The 24,789-nt window shown below is 44.7% G+C and overlaps 1 protein-coding gene across 1 annotated transcript in view; it reads left to right on the top strand.

The window, feature by feature from the left end:
* LOC8038579 (protein timeless homolog) overlaps positions 1–24,789 on the top strand; it is a 622,009-nt gene that overhangs the window by 492,621 nt on the left and 104,599 nt on the right. The window lies entirely within an intron of this gene.

The raw sequence follows: 24,789 nt of genomic DNA, 5'->3' as shown, positions 1-24,789 counted from the left end.
CTTGCTGTCCCGAACTGCACTTGGGCTGGGACCTTTGTCAAATTGCTACCCAGCAGCTTTTTCTCCTAAGTCCCCCGTTGTCATGTAAGGAGATGTGACAACAAACAAAACATGATTTCATTTTATTTGAAATTCTCGTACCGAAAAACTGGCTTTTGATTTCTCCCCTCTTTCTTTTGACCCACTAATCAATGTGCGCCTAGTAAAGTCCCAGTCTAGAATGATATACCTCATCCGAAATTCGTTTCGTGGCCCCTTTAACTTCAGCTTCGCTCGTGCGGCGGACACGTGTTGCTGGCGCCACGATTGCGAAAACATGTTCTTCGAGAACCGGGACCGCGATATGGGGTTTTCCTGGAAGGTGATTGACGGGAAATCATCCGCCGATTCCGGAGGTGGGGTCATGTTCCACTGAGGATCCGGAGGCAGAGGGACTCCGTTCGTTCCAATTGCGTCCTTCGTCTGGGATCTGGTCTAAAGTGATCCCAACACGCTCGAAAACGGCGAGTGGAATTCACTGTTAGTTTTCCATAGTCTGTCGAAGGGCATGCGCCCAACACGTCGCTCCTTTCCCCCTCTTTTTGCACGTTTTATCTCTCACGCTTTTAGTTTTGTGCCCACTTTCACGTGCCGCGAGCACCCGAACCTCGAGTTCTTAATTTTGAAGCCGATCATTCAGGAGCATAGGGATAGAGATTTTCACACGGCAGTACCACCATCGCTGGAAGTTGCGAATTTCTCGAGACACAATCCCTTTGTCAACACCGCACGTCACGGCGGAGTGGGAATACATTCGCCAAACAAGAAGCCGCTCTCGGAAGAGCTCATTCGAAGCAGCCTACATGATTGTTGTCGCGCGGTAAGCAGAATATAAGTATCGCAAAGCGTGAAAAAAATTTTAATTTCTCAGCAAGATGGCAGGGTCAAGCAGAGTAATTGCAAGTAGCTAGGCTAGATGGCGCTATACTCAGTTCACCCTTCGAAGCCCCTCGATGTGTTTGCGTTTGTCTGGCAAGAGCGCCAAATGCTCCAGTGCACCAAGCCCCTGTCTCGAGCAATCCTTGTAAGCAAGCGGCAACGCAGCACTGAAATGAGCGGCCACTTTGAAGCGAATGGCGGCGGAGCACCCGCTTCTGGAAGGTGTTTTTCGCGTTTCCACAACAACAATGGGCGGTACTTGTAAGCGTGAATTATATCAAAAGACTTTATTCATCCTTAGACTTCCTTCGTAGTCTCCCCCTATAGGGGAGGCTATCTAAGAACCCTTTAGGCCTACGGGAGGTTGTAAACAGGCAATTATAAGCCTACGGGAGCTTATATACCGGGACTCGATGTGATGTTATGATATGATTTATTTATTTTAGCTCAGGAGAGCTAAAATATCTCACACCCTACACACACTTTCAGAATTACGCGTACCTCAAGCATCAGCTGATGATATACAACGAATACATACACACATAGCACATACCAGCATCAATACGAAGGCATACTACCCCGATAGCTAATTCTCAAAACTGCACTTCCACCTTTTTTATACGCGTCGTTTTGAAGGCAAATATCTTCCTCGATGGTCACCTAAGCAATACAAAATGTTCCCAGTACGTTGATTTCTTCTCAGCAATCTCATTCCTCAGAAGGTATTTGCAACGGCCCGAGGGATGAATTTCTTGGTAAAAATTAAACATTCGTGCCGTAATTATTTCCAGCAGCCGATAAAATAGGGAGTGTCAGTAGACAGTTTTCGCAGCCCGCTAGGCACCCGCATACTGCTCCATAATCCGCCACAAGACATTGAACTATGCAGACAAGGCTGGCGGCGCGCATGCGCAGCTGCGGCGTTTTCTTAACGGATACCTTAGCGGATGAGAAAAACGATCTACTAAAACTCCCTAAGAACCCGCTCAACTGCGTTTTCAAAATTCCGTTCACCCCTAAGCTGAAACTGCGGTGGAAGCAACGTCCTCGTTTGACCATTCATATGCCTCTCCTCTGCCACGTGATCACACTCCCGCCCATACCCGCGGCGTAGTGAGCCGAAAGCTCAGTTGAAAGGGGAGGCGACTGATTGGTCCGGCCTGCACGTAGCTCCCAGCGCAGTCTCAGTCGGAGTGTAGCAGCCATGTGTTCGCTTCCCCGCCAAGCTCGTTGTAGAATGGAGTGATGGGCGCCATATTTTTCCGTCATAGTTTTTGTCTTTGCGTTGTTCGTGAGCGGCAGCTAAGGTCGTGTTGACTTAGTCTCTACAGGAGGTATTCACTCAGCTGGAGGCGGTAGTTCACGGGCAGAGAAATCGTATTTCGGCCAACATGTATGCGGTCAAGGCCGCGATTCGCGGCAGGTGTTGTGTACAGTTAGCTGCTCCGTGGCGAGTTAGAAAACGAGCTCTTCCCTTACAGAAATGTCATATCTGGGCTTATATTAAAAAATACAGATATGGATATATAAGGAATTGGGCAGATATGGCCAGATATGCACAATCAGGCCATATCTGGATGGATATAGCCATATCTGCCCAATTCCTTATATACCCATATCTGCCCAATTCCTTATATATCCATATCTGCCCAATTCCTTATATACCATATATAGACTGCTTTATATGATCCAGTGTTTGGGTCTGGTAGATAGGGTACCCACCCCATATAAAGCAATTTTCATGTGATGCTCCTTCTGGCATCACATGAAAATTATTGCCATGGGACAGTTACCATACTTTCCAGGTCCAGACATGGGAACATATAACGCATTTCTATGAGTATCCACAAAATATACATCGTACTGCTATCCCACACTGCCCCAAACGTGTGTTCACGTAGATATATCTACAGAATAGTCCACTGACCAATCTTTATTGGCCTGGTTCGGAATTTGTCATTCAACAAATATGTATGCTACAAAGATAGAATGTAGGCGATCGCTAGTTAGAAAACATTGTAACATATCATTCGACGTCGGAAAGTCACAGTCCTTTGGCGGGATTGGTTGTCGAGAGAGCAGACCGAGAGTATGGTTTGCAAAAGAAGTTTTATACAAGAAAGTGCGAAAACTCCAAACGAGCACTTCCCTGTTCAAAAAAAAATGATAAGGAACAAAACTAATATCACACGGACAACCATAAAAATAAACTAAAAATGTATCAGCACACAGACACCTATTAAAATAAAACAAACGGAAGGCAACAATTAAGCTGTAAACCATACGGAAGTTCCAAAGTCGTTGATTCTTACTCGCAGAGTCACAGTCTTGATTCAACTCTCCGGTCGAGCACAGCAGTTTTGACAAGGGCTTGCTTGCTAGCCTCGTCGTTGAAGTCCTTCCTTGCACCGTGTGATGTTCAAAGCCCCCAGTCGCTCCTCGCTGGCCTTGTTTTTCCGTTCGGTCGTCAAATATTCCCGTGTGATTAACACATCACACACGCACACAGACACCGTTGTTCGCCGCGGAAGCTATACAAGATGAAAAGGTCGTTACTGCTCCTTGAACACGACGAGGTCACCACTGTTTTCCGGACTAGGAAATGACGAGGGCATCATATTTTTAACTAAAATCTCATAAAAATAAAAAAATGAACACATAAGAAACAAAAACAAAAGGACTAAATCATGAAAAAAAAATGAAATAATGAACACAGAAGTAAAAAGAGTAAAAACACGAAGGACTTACACAGACAGCTACATTTGTTCAGTTAACAACGACGTTTAATTCTGAGAAAAAATATTCTTGCTGCGCTAAAGATGTGGTGTGTAAACTAGGCCACCTTGAGCAAAGCAGGAATATTTGTGATCATAATCAAATGTCATTGCGAACTCAGAAAGTGTGGCTGCCTGCGTAAGTCCTTCGTATTACTATTTTTCTGAATTCCGTGTTCATTATTGTGGCTGTTTGGGACCAGGCGGAACTTCGTGGTGCTTTTTCCATTCTGACCTTACTTCCGACAGCTTCGTACCCATAGAAAAACTCACTAGCTTCTCTACATAATCCCACTCCTTCTGAAAAAAGAAAAAAAAATTGTGTGTATGTTTATACAGTCAGAAGTTAGCTTGCCTCAGTGGGCGTCTGCTGTCTCAGCTGTAGAGTAATTTAGCCAGCGCGGTACAACCGCTAGCCTGGGGTCTTTAACGCGCACCACGCAGTAGTGATACACAACCGCACGCCGGTACGATGTTCATCCAGATCGAAACGGGCAGGGGCGGGGATCCACTCCTTCTCCTTGCTTCCTTGAGGCACTGACAAATAAAAATCAAAGGTTGGTCAATTATGTTAATGCAATATACTTCAAAGACGTAGCATGAGTGCTGGCAAGATAAATGCTGCCTTCAATGTAGATAAGCTTGTAAATTTACATGCTAAATAACAAGTAACTTAAAAGCTGAAATATATTTAGATGCAACTACAAAAAAAAAACAAGACTAGCTCTGCAAATATAGCGCTATCTAGTACACCATAATTGAGCAGAATCGGATTACAGCGTCCCCCTTATAAAGACTGGAGCAAGACAAGTATAGACTCTGCCGTGCCACTACAACAGAAACATTGGTATTGTGATCTCGTGGAGATCAGAGTTCGGAAAAAAAGCGTTTCTGGCGCTGTGAAATTCGTTACACGTGCGTTGGATCATACGAAACACGTGTACAGCAAATGATCTTTAGAGCTCGACATTTCGCGAGGAATAAATGCTAGCGTCAAAAATTATTTCGCAGGCACAAATTTTTGCGATCGGAAGTGGTATGCTCTGCATTAATCACCATGGGGTAAATTCATCGCGGCACCAATTTTTGGCAATTTTTTTTCTGGGTACGAACTGCGAAAATGAGGGCGTCTGCAGACGACTGGGGCGGCGAAAGCTACGAACTTGCTCGATCAATTAATCGCTGTTTTTGTCGGGTCCAGCTCTCAGCACGCAAGTACGGAGAGTGGCGTCGGCGATGGAGGGGCACCGCGCTCTTCCAGACATTCTAGCTTATTAGTAAACAATACGGCGGAGGGAGGAAATCAACCCCCACCCTCCTCTTCCGCCTTTGCCGCCCCCCACCTTTCGATCCGTCTCCCAAAGAGTTCCGCCGCAACTGATCGACCTTAAGCGAGTAGACGGCCTCTGCATCGGGGAAAAAAGGAAAACAGCCTCGCATAACACCATTCGCGCACAATTAGTAATAGTGGTAAAAGCAAGCGATCTGCAGACAATAACAAGCCTTTTGAACGCAGGAAATAATCTAGCCCCAAACGAACAAAACACGAACTTACTTCGATCCCGTTCCATGATCTTGGCTGTTGAGCAGATTTGACGTAGTTCCACGTCCCACAGTCGCTTCCGTCTTTGTCGGACACGTTTGAAACTAAGGCAAACTCCACGCATCACCACTAATCGGGTAATTGGACCGTTAGCCAGCCGTCAACACAGGCATTCAAACACACAGGGCCGGCAAAACGTGCGAAACATAGGCCGTTGCTTCGATAAGATTGGATTCGTATCTTCAATACGTTTGAAATAAAACGATCAGCAAACCGCATTATAAAACTCATTAAATACACACCAATAATAAATTATTGCGCACATCAATTTCGCTGCAATATTATGAATAAGTCCTGAACATGTTGCAAAATAATAAATACGAAACTAAGCCTGCAATGATGAAAACCGTGAACAACAATTTAGACGACATTTAACCTTCTAAAAAGAGAGCGAAGCTAACCACCGGAAAGAGTTGAGCACGTTGGTTACACATATTTAGGAGACACCAGCTGAACAACCCAAGCACACAAATGTAAGAAGGGCGAGAGAGACGCATTCAACCGCTGGACTACCAACTGAAATTTAATGAAACACTTCATCTTCATCGACAGGCTAGGATCAATCATACCTAGCTTGCTTCACTTCTTCCTCTTTTTCCTCATTATTAAACTAAGGCATCCTCCTCGTCTGTCTACTTGTGGGCGGTACTTCCCCTCGCAAGAACGTTCTCTCTTCTCTGGTTAAGGTCACAGAGGGTGAACTAACACACATGTCCCCTTTTTCTTGTATGTTTAAAGCTTCTAAAACCTCGCGTGCAAACCGGTTTCGATGGGGCCTATGACGGTAACTTTGTCTAGGTTCGCCTTGCACTTGCAGTCGCGGCAATGTAGGGCTAAGTGACCTGCTGCCGTCAAGGTCTTCAAGCTATTGGCATGTTCCCGAGTCCCATCATTTATACACCGCCCGGTCTGGCCGATGTAACAGCGGCCGCATGTCAGGGGTATATGGTATATAACCTCCTTGTCGCACTGGGCATAAACCGTCCTGTGATTGGTGCCACAAACCTTGCTGTTGCTGGTTTGCCCTTGATTAACCCTGCCCTCCCACGTCTGAGCTTCGGACCGACCGTACAAGAACTGAGAGGCAAAGATCTTAAACTTTGCCTTTCCGATAAAGAAGGAGGATATGTGGTTCTTGACTCAGGGGCTTTTGGAGAGAAAGCTCTTCAAGCCATGGACAATAATTTCGTTCCGGTGGATGTCAATAGAACTAAAGTAACAAAAAGAGCCATTCTCACGATACTAGAGAAAAATCATCAAGGGGGTTTGTGCTCCAAGATCAAGGCAGCCAAGATTGACCAGTTAACGGTGTTCTTCTCCGTCAAAACGCACAAAGAGGGAAGTCCGTTCCGGGCAATTATTTCGGAGAGGAACACGTGGCAAGCTTGCGTGTCCAAATTTCTCACCGAAAAGATCAACCTTGTTTTGATGCAAGACCCTTTCCGGATTTCCAATTCTGAAAATGTGATTTCTTTTCTTAAAGAAAAAGGGAACATCATCGTTTCTGGGTTTTCCGTGGACGTTCAAGATATGTACTACTCCATCCCGCATGCACGTCTACTACAAGTTCTTCGGTCAAACATAAAAGATCAAGGCCTCACGTCATTCCAGAATGCGGCAGGGATGCAAGTAGATACCTTCTTAGAACTTTTGGGCTATTACCTATCAGCCACGGTGGTAGCCTACCAAGATCGCCACTACGTGCAGAGAAGCGGCGTATGCATAGGATCCAAAGTGGCCCCACATCTCTGTGAAGTTTTTCTCGGAGCGTGCGGGCGTGCCATCCAAGAAAGTATTAAAGATCCAAGAATCGCGGCGATATTTAGGTATGTCGATGATTTCCTCATTTTATGCACTACAGAAGTTGACGATCATATCGACGGGTGCCTCAACAACATCCTGAGGAGTTTTCAGCACTCATGTATGGGGCTCACTTTCACGCATGAGCTTCCAGAGAGGAAAATCATCAAGTTTCTGGATTTGGTCTTGGAGTTCAGAGCAGAACATGTTTGCTGGAGATACCAAGCCCGTTCAGGCCAAGGGTTTCTCCCCTTCTCGTCGCAGCATTCAAAAACTGTTAAGCAGGCGGTAGCTTTCACAGCCCTGTTTTCTAGCCTGAAGAAATCCTGTGAGCATCAGCTCTCCCGAAGCTTTGAGTTGCAAATATCCAGACTCGAAGACGCGGGCTACCCGCGAAATGTAATTGCCTCCGTGTGCGAAAGAATTTGCCGCACCATCAAGACGACTTGCGGACGCAACGACCCTTCCCCACAGCAAAAGAAGAAAAGTAGACCGTTTGTGGTTGTTTCATATATTCATGGGATTACGCATAGGTTAAAAAAGATGGCCAATCGACATGAGGTACAAGTGCTGTGTTCGGCGCTTAATAAGGCCTATTCGTTGTGCCGCAGGGTTAATCAAGGGCAAACCAGCAACAGCAAGGTTTGTGGCACCAATCACAGGACGCTTTATGCCCAGTGCGACAAGGAGGTTATATACCATATACCCCTGAGTCCTGACATGCGGCCGCTGTTACATCGGCCAGACCGGGCGGTGTATAAATGATAGGACTCGGGAACATGCCAATAGCTTGAAGACCTTGACGGCAGCAGGTCACTTAGCCCTACATTGCCGCGACTGCAAGTGCAAGGCGAACCTAGACAAAGTTACCGTCATGGGGCACCATCGAAACCGGTTTGCACGCGAGGTTTTAGAAGCTTTAAACATACAAGAGAAAGGGGACATGTGTGTTAGTTCACCCTCTGTGACCTTAAAGGGGTATTCACACGAGGGAGCAATCCCGGGGATTTCTCACCGGCACGCGCGCATCACGAGATAAAAACGCGAGGCTTTTGCACATCGCAAGGCCTGACGTTTTCGTCGTGGGATGCGCGTGCCGGGGAGAAATCCCCGGGATTTCTCCCTCGTGTGAATACCCCTTAACCAGAGAAGAGAGAACGTTCTTGCGAGGGGAAGTACGGCCCACTAGTAGACAGACGAGGAGGATCCTTAGTTTAATAATGAGGAAAAAGAGGAAGAAGTGAAGCAAGCTAGGTATGATTGATCCTAGCCTGTCGATGAAGATGAAGTGTTTCATTAAATTTCAGTTGGTAGTCCAGCGGTTGAATGCGTCTCTCTCGTCCTTCTTACATTTGTGTGCTTGGGTTGTTCAGCTGGTGTCTCCTAAAAAAGAGAGCGAAGGTCATCCGTGCGGCGGTAGCGTAGTGTGTTAACGCTCTGGTTTGCTGAGCTTGTGGTCGTTGGTTCAAATCGCCTTAAGCGGTGTTTGTTTTCTTACACTTTTTTTTTTATTTTGAATGTTCTTTTTTTACCTTTTTGAATTCGTTTTTATTCCTTTAAATATTTTTTCTCACTTCTTTTGCATTCGTTTTTATTTCTTAATTTTTTATCAGCTTTTCGTTTTATTTTGTTTTATATTGTTTTATTTTGTTTTATTTCGTTTTATTTTGTTTTATTTTGCCTTATTTTGTATAATTTCGTATTATTTTAAATACTTTTTCTCACCTCTTTGTATTAGTTTTTATTTTAAATATTTTTCTCATCTTTTTGTATTACTTTTTATTATTTTAAATATTTTTCTCTCACCTTTTTGAATTCGTTTTTATTATTTTAAAAGTTTTCTCACTTCGTGTATTAGTTTTTATTATTTTAAATATTTTCTATGTTGATGCTGTCGTCGGCACCGTTCTTTAAGGTAACAATCACGCAGAAGGTGAAAATAAAAAGTGCGAGCCCACATTTGAATTGATGCAATTCAGAAACCCTGGTCCTCTTTGTTGCCGGGATGATTCGCTCCCTCCGTGCTAATAGGCGGGTCAGTGTAGTAGGCAAATAGCGCAAGTCCTTTCAACGAAGAAATAAAATTAATAAGAATGGGTACATTTAGAGCAAAATGGGAAAATGTAAGTGGTAAAACTGCCACAGTGATGACGCCAAAGTTTGTCATGGAAGCGGTCATCTTCACCCACTATTGAAACAAAAATACCGACATTTTAAGGCAGTAATTTAGTTGAGCTCATAGCTCATAAGCACATCTCTTAATTTTCTGACTTGCGGAAAGTAGTATTTAATTTTGTCCTGGTAGATCAGCGCTATCCCTCGCGTGCCGCCAGGTCTTACTTATACAGGTTGCGCTCCGCAGTTTTACTTATTGTATAGGCCTAAACACTTTTTTATTCCTGAAATTCAAGTACAGCGCGGATAATTAAACTAGCTTTCAGAAATGCTATCGTTCGGCATTGTGGCATTTATTTTTCGTAGTGTCATTCACAAACCCAGCAGTGTGTACACCCACAACGCATTGGTGTTTCTCGCTTTTTAGAGTAAAGAAAAAAAGTTTTTATATTCGCGTTCCTCTGGTACGGTACGTCGTATAACATAAGCTATTATAGAGACAGATATCGTTTGGCTATGTGAACATTTAAAATATTTCTCTTAGATGGTCGTAACTACCACAGAAAACAGTCGATTCCTGCCTGAAATAGCATATTTTCACACTAAATTAAAATCACCAATAAAATGATCTCTCAAAAGATTTATGTACCTCTCGTAGCGTCATAAGCAATAAACACATCTCTTACTTTTCTAGTTTCTGCAAAGTAATGTTTATTATTGTTTTTTAGCTCAAAGCGCGTGCTCAATCACGCCACGTCTTTTTTCTTTTTTCATTCGAGGCTCCGCTATACTGTTTTTATTTTTTTATCAGAGCCAAACACGTGCGTATAACGCCAGACCTTAAGTATAGTACATCAAATTAAACTAACTTCCTGAAAAAAGTATCGTTCGGCGTTGTAAAATTTAATTTTTGTGGCGTAAGGGGTCAGATTCTCAAATCCTGGACTGGAAATATTCCTCACGGCATTGTTTTTTTGTTGTTTTTTTCGCGTTTTCGCGATAAAACACGTCAGCCTTTTCAAATACGCCAGCGTCTGCAGTCATTTACGAAAGATTGATCAACGCAAACATTTCCACTCGCTACATATGAATCGCCGCAGTTCGTCAGAATCTCAATGACGTGACTGCATAGTTTTCTAAAAAAGGCAAAAAAAATATAGAACGATGCCGGTTAGTAAACGGAAGTTCCCGGGGCTCGCCAGCCTGCGAACAGCAAAGCGCCGATGCCGGCCAGTCACTGAACTTCCATGTAAATACTGCCCATCAAAAACAGCAAAATACCGATGCCGGCCAGTTACTGGAACCTCCATGGAAAGACTACTCAGCAAAGACAGCAAACACCCGATGCCGGCCAGTTCTACGGCTGGACTGGCCAGTGAGCAAGACGAAACCCCGACGCCGGCCGGGGCCGGTAGCTCCCCGGTGCCCATTGCCGGGTGCTGCCATCCTGTTACCATAGGCGGGCCGGCGTAGTCCCGATACCGGCCGACGCGGAGTGCTACCTGCATCTACATGTTGACTGGCACCATATAGTGCCATATACAGGAGTATCAGGCATCCTATACTCTTATATATGGCAGCCATTGGCACCATATATGGCTTTATCTGGCAATATATGTCGTCATATATGGTGTCACCTTACCATATCTGCCCTGATTTCAGCCCTTGTATGGCAATATATGACCGTATATGTCTGCTTATATGCCCATATACGGCCCTATATCAAATATATCTGGGTGATATATGACATTTCTGTAAGGGTTCGGCCACGAGCCGACTGTCGCCTAAAAACCGTTTCGTTATAACAGGGCGGAAATGTTTTGCACCAGATCGTTTTTTGTTTGATTTCGTGAAATGCTAATATACCAAACTGTAAATACACGTACATTCCTCCATATTCCGAGCCTGTTCAGCCCTTCCCATAGAGGGCAGTAGCTCTCGAGGAAGGGACAACAGGACATTGAAGACAATAGTGACGTTGGGTCATACCAGGGATGGGCAAAATACATGCAAATATGTATCTAAATACAAATACAAAATACTTCGTCAAAAACGTATTTAATTACAAATATAATTACATTTCCAAAAAAGCATTTAAGTACAAGATACAAATACAACCAAATGTATTTGGCCTCCTTCAAATACTTTTCCAAATACATTCCTCAAAATTTGCGTCAGTGACTTCAGGGCACGTGCAACAGGTTTCTGGGTATCTGATTTTAAGTTTGCATCGCACACTCGGGAGTTAGTGTGCGAGGCTCTAGTAACGTAATAGAAATATAATCACATAATATGTAATCAGCTTGGACGTAATAGGTGAAAAAAGTACGGAGCTTCAAGCAGCTTTTTTTTTCGATTACATTTTGGTATGGACCAACAAAGAACTGAGTCGACCAAAACGCGCAGCACTAGCTAGAGAATTTTTTATTGTTGCAACTGGTACCAGTTACGAAAATCTGGACGACTCTCGCATTTAGGATGTTCCAGGCAAGAATATGGATGGAAATCAGGCTGGAAAGCATCACAAGTTGTCACAGGCACTTATTTAACCAGGCTTCCTGTGAACGTCGATTTCGTCACTATTCGTGCCTTAGACTAGCACCGCAATTAAAAAGTCACTAAACGCTTGTGCTTGATTGGGAGACATTGCAATCGGTGCAGAACGTAGTTTTCTTCCTGCTCTGAACAGTGACAATAGACTTGAGGGATATATTTTTGCCCACAAAATTGTATTTAATTACAATTGTATTTGAAATACCCACGTTTTAGTATTTTAACACACACGTCAAATACATTACCCAATTTGTAATTCAATACAAATGCAAAATACACAAAGTATTTGAAATACGTATTTTAAATACTTGTATTTGAAATACTGCTTATCCCTGGGCCATACGATAGGACCTATGGTTCAGACCAGCTACGCTTTCTCGCTGGTGCCTTTGATGATAGCCGTGACTTATAAGATGGGATATGGTTCACATGATCGCGCTTCATGTGGGGCTCATGAATCACATTGTCGCAGCCACGTCCCTTGTGTTACGAACAATTTTAAAGGTTCATATTAAGCACTCTAATTTGCTGAATAACAGAGTCGAAAACGGGATACTGAAATCTTCACTCTTCGTGAAGAGCACTACACCAGAAGCATACTAATTTTGTACTTTTATAACACAAGAGGTATACTTATACTGTTTCTTAGTACGCCGCATTGTACTTTTAATTTCCATTGTAGATTTTCAGTGCGCTTTTATCGTATTTCTTTCTTAAGGGTGAGGTGCCCACGTTGACAATATTGGGCAACTAGGTTGTACTTAGCGAAAGTATGTTTTAATATGATTGAGGCATATACTTTGAAAGGTTTTTAAGGCGCCTAATATTAATGCCCATTAGTATATACTTCCAGGGTGTCGATTGCGAAGGGCATAGATTGCAGCAGTAGAGTGTAAAAGAAACCTATAAGTTATATCATGTCGTTCAACACCTAAGACTGTGGTGCAGAAAGGAAAACTTTTCGTGGAAGAGACAAACACAGAAGGAACGAGCATTCTGGTTTATTTCTCATGCATCCTACATGTATGAGAATCGCGCGGCTACCTGTCATCTCGCAGATCATGGAAAAGTTTGTCTTAAAAATAATGACCTCCTTTTGCGACAAGTATTTATTAATTGGCAGCAGTCAGTACGGCTTTAGACAACAAAAAAGCACGACACTGTTACTCGAAGATATAACGGACTTTATGAACGACAACATAGACAAGAACCAATTAGTACTCGCACTGTTCTTAGATTTGACGAAAGCCTTCGATACAATTGACCACACAATATTGCTAGATAAGCTGGAAAGAATTGGTTTCCGAGGGCCGTTTCTCAACTTGTTTCGAAGCTACTTTTCCAACAGAACTCAAAATGTCAGAATTGGGGACGATACAAGTGATGCCTTGTACCTCAACTACGGCGTACCCCAAGGCTCGGTGTTGGGCCCCATGCTTTTTAATGTGTATGTTAATGACCTCGCCTTGCTGCCCTTAAAGTCCAACATTTATCAGTACGCTGATGATACGGCTTTAGTCTTGGCAGATGAAAATTACTTCACTGCGGTCTCAACTCTGCAGGCGGATATAAAACAAATGAGCTGGTTTTCAAAAAATTGTATTTTTGTGAACAGAGAAAAAACACATTTGATGTGCTTTAGAACTCGTCAAAAACGCGTTAATCTTACAGAGCCTCTTTACTTGCATTCAACGATATGCAGACAGTGTTGTTGTTTACCACTACCCTACGTTACGGAAACGAAGTACTTGGGTATATACTTTGATGAGTACTTAACATGGAATCTACATGTCGATTACTTACTTAGGCATTTGCGGATAATTCCATCGTACCTTTATAAATTACGAAGTTGTGCGGATATTAACTTAAGACGAATGATTTACCAGATGCTTGGGGAATATAAACTAAGGTATGGGATAACAGTTTACGCATTCTGCTCAAACTACAAAGTACAAAAAATAGATAACCTAATTAAAAGGATGATAAAAAAATATTACGTACGGAACACACCTTGAGGATCGAACCTTTGAAGAGCAGCTGACCAACCTGGACCTGTTGGCTATTGATAACCTACGCAAGTTCGAAGTCATCACAAAATATTATTTCTCGTGTAATTTCAGAGTACAGTCCATCAAACAAAAAAGTCTTAGGCACACAGAACCGTTTGACATTCCAAGGATATACACCAATTATGGGAAAAAATGCGGAAACATTACGTTCCTAAATATTTCAACGATCTTCCAAATAATTTATTAGATCTCTCGTCCTTAACAGAGGTGAAAAAAGAATTAAGGAAATGGTTCAACGTCGTGCAAAAGTGAAAATGAGTGTTAATGTTTTTTATTTTTTTTTTTACATTTACGTTTGAATGTTTACATATAAGTGGTCTCCTTGTGTTCCCTTTGTGTTCGAGATATTTTCGTACTATAGCAAACATATCATGGATCGAGACGAGAGGGAAAAATGCATTTTTGTTGTCGCTTTTTGCTCTGTTAACAAACCCATTGTGTTCTCCTAGGTGTACCCAACTTTCTGCGAAGTGCAATGTAAAATATATGGTTGTATAGGGCAAACAGCATAAACAGTTTTTTTTTTTTTTTTTTTTTTTTTTTTTTTAGCTTTGACCGTATTTGGAAAGCGTGTGACATGTTTTATTTAATCTGTCCTTTTATTTCGCGGTAAGGTGCAATGTTTACATAAAACTAAGTTTGTAACATGTGGTGTCAAAATTGAGATGTGTTTATTTTACGCTTGTTTCTTTTTCTCTGTTTTCTTTTTCTGTTTGATTTCCCCGCAGGGGGCACCTGTGAAAGCAGGTGTTTGGAGAGTGGCGTCTCCACGGACCCCGAGCCATGCGGGTTCGCCCGCCCACGTATGGCTGTGCGTGGCTTTCCCGTGTCCGGGGAAAAGGGCATCCTGGTGGTTGAGCCGAGCCCGGGGTAGGTTTGGACCCTTCGGGGCCCCCCGGATGAGGCAATACACCACTTCGGCCCCTGCTTCTCGTAGACGGGAGTCCTGGTAAGGCCCGGCCAGGATGATTCAGTCTAGTCGCCACTTCTACTATCCCCTCTCTGCTTTCACCCTTGTCTTCTCCTCCTTTTCACTCTTCTCATTTCTCTTCTTTCCTTTTCAACTCCTTTGGCGGCAAGGGCTAACCTTGGGTGGCGACAGACACCTTGTCCAGAACCACTCTTGGTTATAGAGACTGGGCAGCACTAATAGCGTAACGTCTTCAGCCAAGCCATTCTTGTTATGGAGCGTTACCTATTCCCTTGTTGGGCTCGGTGGTGGGCGGTGCACCACAGTTTCCGAAAACCCTCCCCCTTCATATGGGTTCTCAAGCTAAAAAACCTTTTGATCGGGCCCCGAAAAGGGTCCGCACCGAAGCACTGCAGATAGAAAAACCAACATACACATTTTCAAAGTTCCCCAAGTTTCTTGTCATGCACTCTGAGGATGAAAAACCGCTTGGCAAGTTGTCCCCTTTCCTCATTTCAAAAGTTCTTGAAGGAGTGATTGGGAAGAATTACAATGCAAAAAAGATGGCATCTGGTGATCTCCTAGTGGAGATACACAGTAAGCAGCAAAGTGATTCACTATTAGCACTAAACTGTGTGACTGATTACAAAGTCACTGTCACACCTCATAGAACACTTAACACAATTCAAGGAGTGATCTCAGAAGACGACCTGCTCGAATGTACAGAAACCGAAGTAGTTGAGGGCCTTTCCACACAGGGGGTAATCGCTGCTCGGCGTATTACCCTTCGCCGCGATGGTGTTGAACGCAAGACGAAACACATCATCCTTACATTTGAGTCAACTACACTTCCTGAAGTTGTGAAGGCAGGATATCTCCAGTGCCGCGTCCGCCCCTATGTGCCAAACCCTCAGCGGTGTTTTAAATGCCAACGGTTTGGCCATGGGTCACGGAACTGTCGAGGAAGTGACACTTGTGCCAAGTGTTCTAGCAAGGAGCACGTTGCTGATGTGTGCGAGAATGAGCCCCACTGTGCTAACTGTAGCGGTAAGCACCCAGCATACTCCCGATCCTGCCCATTATGGAAACAGGAAAAAGAAATCCTCACCTTGAAGGTTACCGAAAATATTTCATACGCTGATGCAAAGAAGCGTTTCGCCTTTGTATCCAAAGGCTCTTATGCCGAGGCCGTACGCAGGGGACCGGTACGGCCAATGGTTTCGACGGGAACTCAGACGTCTACGGACAGTCTGCGCCTCCCGTCGAGGTCTCCGTCCTCGGGAGCGGTGCCAGTGACACCGCTTTCGAACCGTAAGGTGGATGCTGCCTCTTCTGCATCCACCTCAGGGCAGGGGCTGACCCCCCCTGCTCCACCTGGCCCTTTGGCCCCTAAGGGCCGAGGCCTACCCCCTCGCTCCTCTGCTCCCCAGAGGAAGCCCGGTGAGACGTCGAAGCAGTTGGCCCCTAAGGGTCAACCGACGACACCACCGGAAGAGCCCATGGAAGAGTGTGGGCTCAGATCCGACGACGAGGCTATCCTCTCGGGATCGGAGTCCTCCCTCGCTGCTCCCACTACCTCTAGTGGGAAGCAGAATGACTGCGCAAAAAAGAAAAATGCTCCGCGCATAAAAATCGATTTTAAACCTTAGTAAACCATTTTTTACCCATTCTTGCAGTTTATAAGTTAAAGTTTATTTTAATTTTAGCACTGCTATGAGTAAACAATTAGGTATCATGCAGTGGAACTGTCGCGGCCTTCTTTGTAATATTGATGACGTTAATTTTTTTCTCGATGAGCTTCGTCCTGTGGCACTCTGTTTGCAGGAAACCCATCTGACCGACAAACACACACAGGTCTTACGCCGGCACCAGGTTTTTAGGAAGGATCGCCTTTCTCCTAGCCCTTCTGGTGGTGTCGCAGTTGTAGTGCAGAGCGGGGTTGTGTGTGCTCAGGTTCCTCTACAAACACCACTCGAGGCAGTAGCAGTTCGCGTTCTCCTTGACCGACTCGTCACCCTGGTCTCTCTCTACCTGCCACCCAACGTTCCACTGCAGCTCCACGAGCTACAAGGACTCATAGATCAGCTGCCTAAGCCTTTTTTAATTCTAGGTGATTTTAACGCCCACCACCCACTGTGGGGTAGTGTTCGTCAGGATTCTCGTGGTGGAGTTTTAGAACGACTTTTATTATCCTCCGGGCTCTGTCTTCTGAATAAAAAGGAGCCAACGTTTTTTAGTGCTGCTCATAACACCTTTACTTCAATAGACCTTTCCATATCATCACCAGCTTTACTTCCATGCTTTTCATGGAAGGTTTTAGATAATCCATTTGGCAGCGATCATTTCCCCATAATTTTAGAAAGTTCAATACCCCTTCCTTCGCTTTCGACCCGCCTTCCAAAGTGGAAATTAGAGAAGGCTGACTGGGCTCTTTTTGGTTTAAATGCCGTACTGGATCCATCGCTTTTTCGCAGTATGTCCCCCGAGGAGGCGACGGTGTTTGTCACTGAATGTCTAATTAATGCTGCTGCATCTTCTATTCCGCAAACATCCGGCGTCCTACCCCGGAGATGCAAACCCTGGTGGAATGAGGACTGCAGAGTCACTCGCAGGAAACAGAACAAGGCATGGGGTATATTTCGCCGTTATCCCACTGCTTTGAACCTGATTGAATTTAAAAAATGTAGGGCCAAGGCACGTTGGACACGGAAACAGGCAAAGAGGACATCATGGGAAAAATATATATCTTCTCTAAATAGCTTTGTCCCAGCTAAAGAAGTTTGGGATCGCCTGCGGAAAGTTCGAGGAGATTACCAATCTTTCCGAACTCCTCTGTTTTCTTCCCCCTCTGTATCGCTGAAAGATCAAGCAAATGTTCTTGGGGAGCATGTCCATCTTATTAGTAGCTCCTCTAATTTTAGCGAAAAATTCAAGAAGTTCCAGTCGACTGTTGAAAAGCAGCCCATCTCGATGTCGGAGGGTGGTTCATTTTTTTACAATAGACCATTCACAATGTGTGAACTCAAAGTCGCTCTTGGTGCAAAGAAGCAGTCTGCACCAGGGCCAGACAGACTCCACTATGAAATGTTGAGGAAACTGTCCCCTGAATCTATGAACGGTTTGTTAACCTTCTTTAATCAACTATGGCAAGCTGCTGCCTTTCCTCGTTGCTGGAAACATGCCCACATAATCCCTTTTTTGAAACCTGGGAAAGACCCTTCCATTCCTACGAGCTATCGTCCCATCGCACTCACAAGTTGCTTAGGGAAGACCTATGAGCGGCTTGTGAATCGTCGTCTTGTCCATTTCTTAGAGACTGAGAATTTTTTTGATCTAAACCAGTGCGGCTTTCGGGAGGGACGAGCGACCACCGATCATTTGGTTCGCCTAGAGACCGCTATACGTGAGGCATTTGTACACCGGCAGCATTGTGTCTCGGTGTTTTTCGATTTACACAAAGCATATGATACCACATGGAGGTATGGAATACTTCGCGACTTGTACAACTGTGGTGTACGGGGCCGCATGCTTCAGTGCATACAGAGCTTTCTCAGCGAAAGAACCTTTCAAGTCCGATTGGGCTCCACACTTTCAGATGTTTTTTCTCAAGAAAATGGTGTTCCTCAAGGAGGAGTGTTGAGCGTTACCCTCTTTGCTGTAAAGATTAACAGTCTAGCTAAGGTTATGCCATCATCAGTAACTTACTCTCTATATGTGGATGATGTGCAAATCTCTGTGTCTTCCTGTAACCTCTCCAGTTGTGAACGACAATTGCAGCTTACAATCAATAGAATGTGTAAGTGGGCAGAAGAAAACGGCTTCAAATTTTCTCCTGAAAAAACAGTCTGTGTTCCTTTTTCATTACGCCGGGGATTGTCTCTTGATCCTTCCTTGCATCTTAATAGCATTGAGATATCAGTCCAACAAGAACACAAATTTTTGGGTGTTATTTTTGACAAGAAACTTACCTTTGTACCCCATCTGAAGAATTTGAAACGGAAATGCTTGATGTCATCAAGCATCCTAAAAGTGCTATCGCATATGTCGTGGGGTGCTGATAGGCGCTGTCTTCTACGACTGTATAACTCCTTAGTTCGATCCCGCCTCGACTATGGTGCAGTAGTATATGGGTCAGCGCGGCCATCCGCTCTTAAGATGCTTGACCCAGTACACCACCTTGGACTACGACTTTCTACAGGTGCATTTCGCACATCTCCCGTGAAGAGTTTGTATGCTGATACGCATCAAATGTCCCTTGAGAAACGGAGGCAGTACCTCAGCGTCTCTTATGCTTACAAAGTATTTTCAAATCCAAAGCATCCCTCCTACAGTGCCCTTCATGCTTGCAGAAGTTCACAACTTTTCGAAAACAAGCCGAGCATTGTTAGACCATTAGGCCTCCGTTTGCAAAGTACTTGTCAATCCCTTAATATCCCCCTCCATGAGATTCCCTTGCTTAAAAACACTCATAGGGTTGCTCCATGGGATGTTCTGCCGATTTTCTGTGACTGGTCACTTGCAAAATACAGTAAGAGGGTCATTTCACCACAAATCCTCCGGCAGGAGTTCCTCTCCTTGCAACAAAAATATGCAGACTACCTGGAGTTTTATACAGATGGGTCCAAATCGTCGTCTTTTGTAGGGTGTGCTTTCTATTCCGCCTCCTACAGCAAAGCCACACAAGTTGACTCTAGGGCAAGCATTTTCACTGCAGAGCTTTATGCTATTTTACTAGCGGTCGAACATATACTCGACAATAGTATAATGAAAGCTGTAATTTTTGTCGACTCGCAGAGTGCCTTATTGGCTGTGTCCTCCCTGATGCCCACAAAGAACCGCCTTGCACAACATCTACATGGTAAGATCAATAGCGCCCTGCGACGCGGTCGGGACATTAAGTTCTGCTGGGTGCCAAGCCACGTTGGGATTTTGGGCAATGAAGAGGCGAATAAATTGGCCGTGTCTGCCCAAGGCTCGTCTATAACATTCAATTGCTTACCTTACCAAGACTTGAAACCACTTCTGAGGAAATCTATTTTTCTCAAATGGCAGCTTGAATGGGATACAGAGAGCAACAACAAACTTCACATTATCAAGCCCGTTCTGGGCGTTTGGGAGAGCTCTTACAACAGGGAACGTCGTGTGGAGGTTCTTCTATGCCGTCTAAGAATAGGTCACTCCCGTGTGACACATCAGTATCTGCTTCATGGTGAGGATGTTGCACTATGTGAACATTGTGGAGAGCTTCTGACCGTGTTGCACATTTTGTGGCATTGTTCGTCCCATCAACCACTCCGTCAATCATGTTTTCTCGAACTTTTTAGGGATCATCTCCCATTTCATCCCTCTTTTTTGCTTGGTGATAAACCTTTAGTTCCATTCAGCCGTGTCTTAGACTTTTTAAAACAAACTGGATATTTATACCATTTGTAAATATGTAGCCTCAAAGTAAACTTTTGTTATAATATGTTCTAAATACATTAAGTTTGGCGCATTATGGCCCTCGTTGCTGCTGCGCCAATAAACTCCTAATCATCATCATCATCATTTTTCTGTTTGATTTCTTTTTCTTTTATGGACTGCCTGCTCTCACACACAAGCACGCAAGTGCTTTCGTGAGGCAGTAATTAATGTACGTGAATTACTTGTGCTAATAAAGCTATTATTATTATTATTATTATTATTATGTACCCGCACAGCCACTCTCACCCACCTTCTACGCATATATCTCCTTTGTCAAAATTATTTTTCAGTAAAAAGAACATACGCATGAGTAGCTACCACCAGCTCGCCTGCGCACTCAGTCTTTTTAGTATATAAGTTATACGTCGCACTGTTGCGAAATGGGGCACCTCCATTCCATTCCAATTCCATTCCGGGGAATTAGAGTTTTCGATAAATCCATTCCTTTCAACTATTAGGAATGGGGACCAGTGTTGCGGAATGGGCACCCCTATTCTATTCCAATTCCATTCCGGGGAATTAGAGTTTTCGATAATTCCATTCCTTCAACTCCTAGGAATGGGGGCACGAAGCCCATTCCCACTCCTGGAATGGCCGAGTCGCTCCATTCCATTCCTCCAATTCCTAAACGCTAAAAGTGTAATTTGACAGCTGCATTACGTTACAGGGTTGGGCAGGAATATTCAGAAATGTATTTAGAAATACAAATACTGGGATAGATGAAAATAGTTGCTAAGATACTGATACTCAAGTCTCAAATATATCTATAAAAATGTATCGTGATACGTATCGGAAATACATCTCAAAAAGAGGCAAAGAGTCTTTGGAAATACAAATACAAGAATACATTTTAGGGAGGGCAGAAATACAAATACTGATAATACAATACATTTTTCAAATTTCTTTGAGACGCCAACTGAAATGAGGCTTTAAGTTTGAAGTGGAAGTTTCTTTATTTTTTTTTTCGTCCCGAAATTACTTTTCCGCAGGCTTGGCACTTCGCCTTGAAGGTAGTGGTTCCGGACGAAGAGTCCTAAATGGGTTTAAAAAACGTTCCATCGAGGATTGACCGCGGTCCCTTCCCTGGCATCCTGTCTGACTGACCCAGTGATGCGAAAAGACTTCAACCTCTAAAATAAATTCCATCAAGACATCACCACTTCCCTGTCCAATAAGGGCGCCCCTGTCAGCACTGATCACATGACGTCACGTTGGGATGAACTAGTATTCTTGAATCTGTAGTGGTTGCCTTGAACATGAAACTTTACCCACGCTGCTGTATCAAAGGACAATACATACTTTCGTTGTAGCTGATCTCGTTGAAGACTATGCAGGCAGTTGCATTTGGAATTTTCGAGAAAAGTGGACCACCTGAAGCATCCTGAAGCACATGTATTATCTTCTGTTACGGTTGAAAGATCGATATGGTGGCATTCCTGTTGTGACTGTCCTTCCTGCCGACTCTCCGCCTCCAACGCATTAATGGCAGTCTTCAAGTTTCGCCTAGCATCATTCAAACAGAGACCTCGTGGATTGCGACCTGAGATGGCCGGCACAGGTGCGAGCTCTCCGAGAAACAGCGTGCTCGAGACGAGTCGAAAGTGTACGAAGTCTGGGTCCGCACAGCGAGGCCACGTCTGGCCTCCTCCCTGGGTATCGGATCACCGGAGCAGCAGATCACGTTCACGTTGGCTGATGACCTACCAGCCGTGCAATATTACAGGCGCAGACGCATTCAGATATGTGTTGAACTTCACTGGTGAAAGGCGCCACCGCCGCCTCCCCCCTCTGTTCTTTGCTTTGACACTTGTTTTTTGTATTGCATTTTTTTCTTTTGCGCATAAGTCTGCTAGGGCCTTACGCGGGTTCGCAGTTTCCTGCTCATTTTATTTCTGAACAACCGACTCCCTGACTGGCTCGGTATAGCTGAACGTCAAAAATAAATAAATAACTAAATAAATAAATAAATAAAATATAAAGAACCTGACCCATTCCATTCCGGGCAAAAGGCATCCAATTCCATTCCCATTCCATTCCCCTGAACGTTGCCGCCATTCCATTCCCATTCCATTCCGGGGTCGCGAAAATGCGGAATGATTCCGGAATCATTCCAACTCCGGAGTGGCAACTCCGCAACACTGGTCGGACACTAGGCTCCTGGAATGGCTGAATCGTTCCATTCCTTTCCTCTAACTCCTAAACGTTAAAAGTGTCACTTGACAGCTGCATTGCAGGGTTGGGCAGAAATATTCAAAAATGTATTTGGAAATACAAATACTGGGATAGATGAAAATAGTTGCTAAGATACTGATACTAAGTCTCAAATATATCTGCAAAAATGTATCGCAATACGTATCGGAAATGCATTTTAAGAAGAGGCAAAGTCTTTGGAAATACAAATACAAAAATACATTTTAGGGAGGGCGGAAATACAAATACTGATAATGCAATACATTGTTTCAAATTTCTTTGAGACGCCAACTGAGATGAGGTTTTAGGTTTGAAGTGGAAGTTTTTTTGTTTTTTTTGGTCCCGAAATTATTTTCCTGCAGGCTTGGCACTTCGCCTTGAAGGTAGTGGTTCCGGACGAAGAGTCCTCAATGGGTTAAAAAAAAAACGTTCCAAAGGATTGACCGTGGTCCCTTCCCTGGAATCCTGTCTGACTGACCAGTGATGCGAATAGACTTCGACCTCTAAATAAATTCCATCAAAACACCACTTCCCTGTTCAATAAGGGCGCCCCTGTCAGCACTGATCACATGACGCCACGGTGGGATGAACTAGTATTCTTGAATCTGTAGGCGTTTCCTTGAACATGAAACTTTACCCACGCTGCTGAATGAAAGGACAATACGTAGTTTTGTTGTAGGTGACCTCGTTGAAGACCATGCAGGCAGTTGCATTTGGAATTTTCGAGAAAAGTGGACCACCTGAATTCTTAAGCACATGTCTTATCTTTTGTTACGGTTGAAAAATCGATACGGTGGCATCCCTGTTGTGACGGTCCTTCCTGCCGACTCTCCGCCTCCAACGCATGAATAGCAGTCTTCATGTTTCGCCTGGCATCGGTCAAACAGGGACCTCGTGGATTGCAACCTGAGATGGCCGGCACAGGTGCGAGCTCTCCGAGAAACAGCGCGCTCGAGACGAGTCGCAACTCGCAGGTGTACGAAGTCGGGTCCGCACAGCGAGGCCACGTCAGGCCTCCTTCCCGGGTATTGGATCACCAGAGCAGCGGGTCACGTTCACGTCGGCTGATGACGTACCCTTGAGCCGTGCAGTATTACAGGCGCAGACGCATTCGAATATGTGTTGAACTTCACTGGTGAAAGATGCCACCGCCCCCCCCCCCTCCCTCCCTTCCCCCCCCCCCCCCCCCTCTGTTCTTGGCTTTGACGCTTGTTTTTTGTATTGCATTTTTTTTTTTCGTATAAGTCTGTTAGGGCCTTACGCGGGTTCGCAGTTTCCCGCTCATTTTATTTCTGAACAACCGACTCCCTGACTGGCTCGGTATAGTTGAACGTAAAAAACAATAATAAATAAATAACATACAAAGAACCTGGCCCATTCCCATTCCATTCCGGGCAAAAGGCATCTAATTCCATTCCCATTCCACTCCCCTGAACGTTGCCGCCATTCCATTCCCATTCCATTCCGGGGTCGCGAAAATGCGGAATGATTCCGGAGTCATTCCAACTTCGGAGTGGGAACTCCGCAACGCTGATACGTCGCACTCAATGCAGTACTCTGTGTTTAGCTCCTAGAAGTGTACTATTGCGAACAGTATGAGCGGAAACGCCAGAGGGCGTGGCCTTCGATACATGCTACGTTTCCACGAGGCGGACAAGACTGTCGATTGGGAAGGGAGATGCGAGAGTGTATACGCTCACTCCGATACTCCCATGTTTACACCCTCGCCGCTCCTTCCCCCCTGTCAGCCCCGAGGTAGCGCGGCACGTATTGGAGGCCTCGCGCTCTGGCCTTCCTGCTCCTTGCACTATTCAGGATAGCTCCAGTTTCGTTTGCCAGAAGGCCTTCGCGTACCGAGCCCTGCGTGTATAGCGTCCTGTTGGACTAGTTTGGCCCCTCATTGTACTATTAAGTCCCCACTCGACCGCCTCACGTTGGTTTTAATACATTCTTGAGCTCCATCCACCCCCCCCCCCCTTTCCCCCCCATACGTATAAGGACAGAGACTGCGGTCTACATACGGCATTTCCCACTACACTGAGCGGGATAGTTTACCGAGTCTGTTTTCTATGTACGACCGAATTTACGGGTACCACCAAACTACATCGCTTTATTTATCGATTATTTCAAATATGCGCAAACGCTGCTTTCACCCACTCACTCACTCCTTTTAACTCGCTCGCGCGCACAGACAAACCTTTTTTTTCGTAAATTTCCGGCGGTTCCCTCGGTGTTTCGGCCCCCTCAGAAATCAGCACCGACCCAGTTGCCGGCGCGCCCGCGTCGCTAATCGCGCAGCCGGCCGTCGACAGTCGGACCCGTCACCGCTGCCCCGTCCACCCGCTTAATCGCGAGCGAGCACTCGAACAGTCCGCCGCGTGCCACCGCCGAGGC

This window comes from Ixodes scapularis, unplaced genomic scaffold (genome assembly GCF_016920785.2).
Source record: "Ixodes scapularis isolate PalLabHiFi unplaced genomic scaffold, ASM1692078v2 PGA_scaffold0__279_contigs__length_252992795, whole genome shotgun sequence".
NCBI classification, from domain to species: Eukaryota; Metazoa; Arthropoda; class Arachnida; order Ixodida; family Ixodidae; genus Ixodes; species Ixodes scapularis.
The sequence above is the reverse complement of the archived record's forward strand: the minus strand, read 5'-3'. Positions and strand labels throughout refer to the sequence as shown.